Genomic DNA, 8645 nt, shown 5'->3' with positions numbered 1-8645 from the left:
GGTGTGAATATAACCCAGATAGGATAGTGTAGGCTATGAAGGAGTAATTTTAGAAATATATTTAAGTCAAAATATTAAATTTTAGAAATTTTATATTTTAAGTCAGAAATTCTCTTACCTGAAGTTTATTGGAATGGCTGCATCCGGGTAGCATTTTTCCGACTTTACAAAAATTAGCAGGTATTGACTACACAAGTTGTCTGTCCAACATGTAGAAATTATATAGTGATGAAATTTAAGTTGTATTTCAGTCGTTTGATACACAACTCTCGGTCCCCTATTGTGCAATGTTTGGAATATTCAATTTTTAGTAATTGCTTATTCAGTATACACTGATGAGCTGAAATATTATGACCACCTACCTAATATGATGTTGATCCTCCATGTGCAGCCAAAACAGCTCATACCCAGAGAGGTATGGACGCTACAAGATTTCTAAATGTCTTGTGGTATCTGGTACCAACACATAATCAGCAGATCCTTTAACTCCTCTAAGGTCCGTGGTTCAGATGCCGCAGATCGGAGTTGCTGTTCCAACACAAACCATATGCTCAATGAGATTGATGTCAGGAATTTGAAGGCCAGGGTAATACCTGGAAGTGTTCCTCATCTTCCGAGAACCAGTCTCGACATTCGGGCAGTGTGGCATGGTGCATTCATTATCCTGCTGAAATTTGGCACCACCAGAGGTGAAGACCACTGCCATGAAAGGGTGTACTTGGTCAGCAATGATGTTTAGTAGGTAGTAGATGTCAGAGTGCCCAGCACATGGATGACTGGATCCAGGGTATCCCAGCAGAACATCGCCCAAAGCATGACATCACTGCCACCAGGTTAATTTCGTCCCACGGTGCATCCAGGTGCCATCACTTCCCCAGGTAAATGACGCACATGTACCCGGCCATCCACATGGTGCAACAGGAAACATGGTTCATCAAGTCAGATGACCTTCCAATCACTCAAGGTCCAGTTTCAATGCTTGCATGCCCATTGTAGGTGCTTTCGCTGGTGAACCGTGGAGAGCATGGGCACTTAGAGCGGCCTGCGGCTACACAGTCCCATTTTCAGCAGGGTTCAATGTACTGTGTGTTGTGATACATTATTCCTGTCACCAGCATTCCAATTACTAGCTAGTTGTGCCAAAGTCGCCCTTCTGTTGCCACATACTATCCGCGAGAGCCTTCACTCACCTCGAGCATAGACGAGCCACGGTCATCCAACACCTTGCCGGCAGTTCGTGGGTTTTCCCTCCTTGACCACTTTTGGTAGGTACTAACCATGGCTGACCATGAACATCCCACCACCCATGCCGTTTTGGATATGCTCTGACCCCGTCGTCTGGCCATTACAATTTGGCCTTTGTCAAACTTGCTTAAGTCTGCTGCCTTTCCCATCTGAAGAACAAGAGTAACACTGATTAATGGAGCCCAGTATCAGGTGTTTTTTATACCATGTCCTGACCTGCACACATACCATAGTTCACCTGCAGTTGCTTTGATTTGCATAACGACTTGCTGGTCATAATGTTTTGGCTCATTGGTGTACCTAGTGCACTATGCAGAAGCATAGCTACCCACTGTACAACAATTATCAAAGTGTAAAGGCATATTAAGACCAAGGGCCCATAGATCTGTCCCAATAAAAATATATATGTATTTATAAATAGAAAAAAAACTACATCAAATAATACACTGCTTGATAAAATTAACAGTATATGTAGAAAACATAGTGTAACTAGTGCAACTTGCAATGAACCAGGACAAAATTTTGTATGGTAGTGGTATACCATAGCATAACAATGAAATGAGAAGACAGCAAGAATATTCAGACAGGTATAAGGGACATTTATAGGGATTGCCTTAAAATTACCAAAAAAAGTCACATTTCAGAAGTCGATACAAGATGCTTGAAAATATGGTCACATGACACCAGTATGGCTTATGATCACGTCCAATGACTAAACAGGCCTGACGGTGAACCATGCTCAACATGAGGATGTCTATAAGATTCTGTCCTAACAAATCCCATTCTTCCAACAGTGCTCACCAGGTGACTAAGGAGTGCAAGGTAATGTTTGGGATGCCCTTGGGCATTCCAAACATGCTCAATCGAATTTATGTCTGGTGATTATGCTGGCTATGGCAATCATCGAATATCTTCAGTTTCAAGATCCACCACATCAGCTCCAAATTTATAAATTAATCTATTTATAATGTTATAGATGATTATATAGATGTTATAGATTATACCATTTATTTTGATGTAGCAACTTTTTAGTTTTTTTATAGTTTAGTTTTATTGAATATTATTTATTATTATTATTATTATTATTATTATTATTAGCCATATGGTACAAGGAAGCCTGAGGCTTATGCTGCACCAGCCAAAAAAAAAAAAAAAAAAAATTCCCGAGTTACCCTTAGAGAGAGAAGTAGAAAGAATCACCAAGAAAGAGAAGAATGATGTTATCCCGCTCAGGACCCTGGGTTTGCCAAGCCCATACTCATCGGATGGGAGCCCCTGTGGTTACTTAATGTATGAGGGTAATTCAAAACATAAGTTACACTTGACCATTGTAGCCCAAGAGACATTTATTGAGGTATGTAACATTATTCAATAGAAAGCACATACCGTGCACTACTTTTCCACATAGTCACAGAGTTGGTGTAAACACTTCTCGGAACGTGTGACTAATCGTTCGATTCTCTGATGATAGAAATCCACTCCTTGGTCATTCAGCCACCGTCGAACTGCTGTTTGCACCTGCTCATCGTTTGAAAATCGTTGTCTCCTAGATGTTCTTTCAGCTTGGCGAAGATGTGATAGTCACAAGGCGAAAGATCGGGACTGTACGGCTGATGTTTCCATACCTCCCATCCAAACCTTTGGAGCAAGTGTCGTGTTGTTCGTGCATTGTATGTCGTGGCATTGTCCTGAATGAGAACAACACCTTTGCTTAACTTTCCAGGCCTCTTGTTTTCCATGGCTGTTCGCAAAGACCATAATGTTTGGCAGTATGGGGCAGCTTCAGTTGTTGTGCTTTTTGCCATAAATTTCGTGTAAACAACTCCTTCACAGTCGAAAAACACAGTGGCTATGGCCTTTCCTGCTGATGGTGCAACTTTGAACTTCTTCCGCACAAGCGATGTTGTGTGTCTCCATTCCATAGACGCTCTCTTCGTTTCTGGAGTGAAATGGTGCACCCACGTTTCATCGCCAATGATGATGCGGCGTAAGAAGCCATGGCCTTCCACAGAATAGTGTTGAAGGAAGGCTAAAGAAGACAAAAAACGTTGATCTTAGTGTTCATCTGTCAGTGAACGAGGAACCCATTGTGCACACAATTTGCGATAGTCAAGATGTTCACGGACGATGGAATGAACACTGCCTATGGAAATATCCAACTCCTTTGCCCTTTCTGTGACTGTCAGTCTTCGAATATTGCGAATCATTTCATCAACTTGCATCACGTTGTTTGCAGTGGTTGGCGTTCGATCAGCATCCGTCAATTCTGTGCGACCACTTTCAACTTCTGGCACCACTTCATTATGGCTGGACGCGACATTGCATTTTCCCCATACACCGCCGTTATTTCACGATGAATCTCGGAACAATTCAGACTTTTCTTCCACAAAAATCGCACTGTTCCGCGTACCTCGAACTTGGAGTGACATTCTAGCTGATGTGCCATTATGAAAGCTTGCTCCTACACAACAGTTACCGCTACGTCAACGAAACTTACCTACCAGGGGGCGCACGATATGAACTCCATTCCGCGCAGGCACCACATTTGTTGCGCAATTATACTAAGAGATGGCGGCAGGTGTAACTTATTTTTTGAATGCCCCCCGTACATTATAAATATTTTTAATAGTAAGACATTGGTGTTTCGCGATAGGGACCCATCAGTGGCCTTTGCATAGCAGCCTAAAAATTCTAGTTATGCCATTGACACTTTGTGTCAATGGGATAACTAGAATTTTTAGGCTGCTATGTTCTGTGTCATTGATGAATATCATTGACACAGAAATGTCAATGGCATAGCAGTTCCATAACATGGAAGTGTGCTTCTTTTAATGGTATTCATAAAATTTTATTAAGAAATAAATGTTAATTTGTCCTATTGTAAAAAACTATTTTATTATAATATTTATTCGATATTCATTTATTTAAGTTCTCTTTGAGAGTTCAGTGATGTTGCCATTTGTTGTTCATGGAGAGGTTGAGATTCGAATGAAGGAATTTCTAAAAGTTTCTTTAATCGGAACTGAGTTATCAATCTCAGGTGAAAGGCATAGAATACCTTTTTTTTTTTTTTTACATAGAAAAAAAATGTGTTACCTTACTTTTCGGAAACCCCTCGTATAATATTAAGTTTAAGCAGATGAAGCTTAAACTTAATAGGTTGATATAACTGGATGGATTAACTTGATAAGTTAATATAACTGGATGGAATCTATCCAGTTACATTAAAGGACATTAAAGTTTAACAATTGACAAATGCAAAGTACTGCATATGGGTAGCAGTAACTTCATAGAAATGTACCAACTCGATGATGTTACACTCAGGATTGTGGAGAATGATAGAGACCTGGGGGTAATTGTGCAGTCAGATATGAAGTTTTCTGAGCAGTGCAAACAGGCTGCCAGAATAGGTAATGGAATCTTGTCAATGATATACAGGAATTTTGCTAGCAGGAATAAGGAGGTGATTATCCTCTTGTATAAGGCAATGGTCAGACCACACCTTGAGTACTGCGTACAGGTCTACAAGCCTCGTTTTAGGAAAGATGTCGAGTTTCTAGAACGAGTACAGAGAAGGGCAACAAGACTGGTAAGGGGGACAAAGTGGTGATCTTATGAAGAAAGGCTTAGGTTCTGCAAATTGCACGCTTCAATTTGCAGAACCTGCAAGATGATCTGTTTGAGGTGTATAAGGCCATGAATGGATTGAGCAGGCTTAATACTGATGGGAATCACCCTTTTGCTCAGATTACAAACCTGAGGGGACATAAACTGAAATTGAGGGAAGCCAGTTGTCGAATGGATGTGTGTAAATTAGCCTTTAGCCACCGGGTAGTTGATTGCTGGAACAAATTTCCATCTGTCGTTGTGGAAGTTAATAGCTTAAATAAATTCAAGAAAGAAGTGGACAAACTTCTGGAGCGAATGGATGGGTGAAATAGAAAGGTTTTTTTTTTTTTTTTTTTTTTTTGGCTGATGCTATATAAGCTTGCTTTCTTGCATCATATGCCTCTACTAATGCTAAAAGCCACGCCAATACCATGAGGTGAATTCAACTTAATTTTGAAAAAAGGCATAGTATTAAAAATGTATTTTAAGCAGAAAGACATTCCAAAGGACGGAAAACATATCCAAAAATGTAAATAACTATTTTAATATACTTTTCCATTTAAATGCATTCAATACTGCTGACTCTTAATCAAATACTCTGGTTATAGAATTACAATAATTCTACAACAATACTATGGCTATACAATTATTATTACATATTAGCCATATGGTGAAAGAAATCCTGAGGCTTATGCTGCACCAGCCCAAAAAAATTCCCGAGTTGCCCTCAGAGAGAGAGAATCAGAAGTGGAAAGGAACCACCAAGAAAGAGAAGAATGATGATATTCAGCTCAGGAACCTGGGTGTGCCAACCCATACTTACCAGATGTGGACCCCTGGGGTAAAAAAAAATGAAGGGATGTTTCCCATGCCGGGAATCGAACCCGGGCCTCCTGGGTGAAAGCCAGGTATCCTAGCCACTAGACCACATGGGAATATATAATAATTTTATTACTACAGTGTTTTATTTTAAAATTTTAAATAGAGATTCAATTGAAAATTTATAAGTCAATACTGCGACCTTGATTAAAATTTATACGTTGCTTCAACAGCGAAATTGCACTTTAAATTTCGGATTCCACTACAGAAATACATTTTTAATTTGCTGAATGAAATGAAGTATTACAATGAATAAAGAGGAATACAGACCAGTGATTCGGTTCCTCTTTCTGCTAGGGAAAACACCCACGAAGGAATAGTCGCTGTTTATGGAGACACAAAAACACATTTTTTTCTAATGACACAAAGTTTGGTTTCATATGTGCAATTTTAATTACGTACAAGTTTACAATCGGTGGTAAAACCTGATAGTATGTTTATATTCGCTTATTTTCATTATTTCATTACTACGCTTCATACTATATACATACTACGCTCTATACACATACTACACACACAAATGCTACAGGTGCTGCCGCTTTGGTCACACGCCCCACACCTGTAAGCAAACAAAGCCTACCCGTGGCCATTTTTAAAAACCTCCATTTTAGTTAAGTGGATTACTATTAACCACAATCACCTCTCCATCCCCTTTTCTTCAAATGTATCATATAAACTTATCACTTCGAGTGTGCCAGATGGAAGGGCATTCATCTACAAAGAAATTTTCCAGTAAACTGATCACAGAAGCAGTTGTTTTTGGGTTTCACCAACGTAACAACCGAGGATCGAGACCACCTCGGGTAAAATTAAAAATAAATTGAATAATAAATTGTGAAAAATACTTTGAACAGCTAAGGTTATGAGGCGTCACCATATTGTGCCTCTCAATTAAGCGATTCAATGAATGGTGGATTTCTCTGCTTTGCTGGATAGAAATTATTTAAAAATACTAAATCCGGGAACAGTCAATTTCGAGTCAGTTATTAATCAATGTATTCTACTTTTAAAAATAAGTTTCACAAGCTCGAGATGAAGGCACACTCGTCCGTATGGTTCTTCCACCATCTAAAGGTCTATCCGAGCAATTATTTGTAGGACAATTCGATATAAATTTGATCAGCACAAACACCCCATAATAAGGATTTTGTGCAAAAGTACGAGGTTAGGAATAACTTCATAGTAATTCCATAATCATATGTGTTCTCCTCCAATCTCTTACTTAAAATTAGACACCATCCTTTCAAGGATTTAGACCAGATGGCCTGTTCCGATATTCCAATAATTAAATTTTAATTTCGTTCTCCGTTCAGTTCCATTTTACAGGCAAAGTCATAATCCGTGTTGACCAGTTTGTTTTTTCTTGAGACTTTTGAGTAGTTGTTATTTCAGCTGGGTTGGTTACCAGCCATAAAATTAGACACAATCCTCTTAAAACAGTAATTCTATCAAATTACCAAACCATAGGGGTTCCCTCCAACCGTCCCCATGCTCCTCCAGCTGCCGACAGCTTCCAACTTCCGGATAATCCTCTTAGAACAGCCATTTACTTCTATCAAGTTCCTTAACCATGGGGCCGTTTACTGCTATCAAGTTCCCTAACCTTATTGACCCCATGTCCCTCCATCTGAGGACTGCTTCAAAATTAGCAGTCCCCTTCGGAGAAACCAATTGTTTCTATCAAGATCCCTAACCGATAAGCCTTGCCCGCCTCCTACCCCATGCTCCTCCAGCTGCGGACTACTTAAGAAGTTGCAAACAGTCGTTGGCCATTTCTGTAAAGCTTCCTAAACTCGGCCATTAAAAAGGATTTCGACTAAGCTGAGTTCTGGTTGAAAAAAAAAGGACAGTCTACTACCCCTTTCCAGATCAACCATCTGCTCAGACAGTCTTTCTTCCATTCCAATGGTCCTTCAAGCTAGAATACTCCACAGCTGGTACCAAATTGGAACAAGTCGTTTCAATTTGGAACAAGCTTTTTAGTTCGTTAGTCCTTTATATAGCAGTTCAACAATCCAAATTGTTCAATTCGTAATATTAGGGTACCGGAAATAAGTTTGCAACAGTTAAGCATTATTGCGTTTATTGTGAATCTGTTGCGATGCCCAGTTCATTATTCGTACATTAGATCTGACTCCTCTTCATGCTGAGACCTGCAGTTCAAAGAAGGTAATTGCTTTTTTCATTAGAGAAAACATTCCTCGTTCCTGTTAGTTACTAGCTAATAATTATTATTACTAACATACTAATAATAATACTTTAATATTAAAAGGATATCTCTTCGCCATTTGGTACAGTCCCTCCTTTCAAAAACTAAAGCGTTATTCTGCGAATGGGACACACGGTTCAAACTCGCAACCACACCCGTGTGATAAAGGTCCCACCTGTAATCCAATCCTCCCATATTCAGCAAAACATATCCCTGTCAACGAGTCTAAATGCCTCACAAATCCCAGTTTCACGAATCATCAGATAGTAAAATCTAAAAGAGCCATATCAATGGATCCTGTTGACCGCACAGTTGGTCCTGCTCTTCTAGTAAGATCTTCGCTGTAGTAAGATGGTGGAGCTCAGTCTTTTTTGGAAAATCATCAACTCCCCTTCAATTAGGACATTAAGATGATACCCTCTATCACCTGGAAGTGTGTTAAGATTCATATCGTGTACAGTATCTTATTCGCGGAAAAACGGTTTAGTTTTGTAAAGGAGTTTGTCTTTTTTAAACTGAAACATATTTATCTTTTCGTCGTATGAAAGATTATTTAAATGATATGCGTGCGCGAAGCAAGAAGCAAAAGCATCTTTAGCATTGTCACATGCTCCTTGAAAGGGCTGCCATTAGTTTATACAACATGCAGGTATTTTGAAGTAAGACAAACACGAAAATTTCATTTAACACTTTTATTTTAAAA

The 8645-nt window shown here is 39.3% G+C and overlaps 1 non-coding gene across 1 annotated transcript; it reads right to left on the bottom strand.

Moving 5' to 3' along the window:
• Positions 1 to 5717: 5717 nt before the first annotated feature.
• TRNAE-UUC (transfer RNA glutamic acid (anticodon UUC)) lies at positions 5718 to 5789 on the bottom strand. Its single transcript has one exon. It is a non-coding gene; the product is annotated as a tRNA-Glu (tRNA).
• Positions 5790 to 8645: the final 2856 nt, after the last annotated feature.

This window comes from Mastigoproctus giganteus, chromosome 4 (genome assembly GCF_048544385.1).
Source record: "Mastigoproctus giganteus isolate SK-2022 chromosome 4, ASM4854438v1, whole genome shotgun sequence".
Lineage (NCBI taxonomy): Eukaryota > Metazoa > Arthropoda > Arachnida > Uropygi > Thelyphonidae > Mastigoproctus > Mastigoproctus giganteus.
The sequence above is the reverse complement of the archived record's forward strand: the minus strand, read 5'-3'. Positions and strand labels throughout refer to the sequence as shown.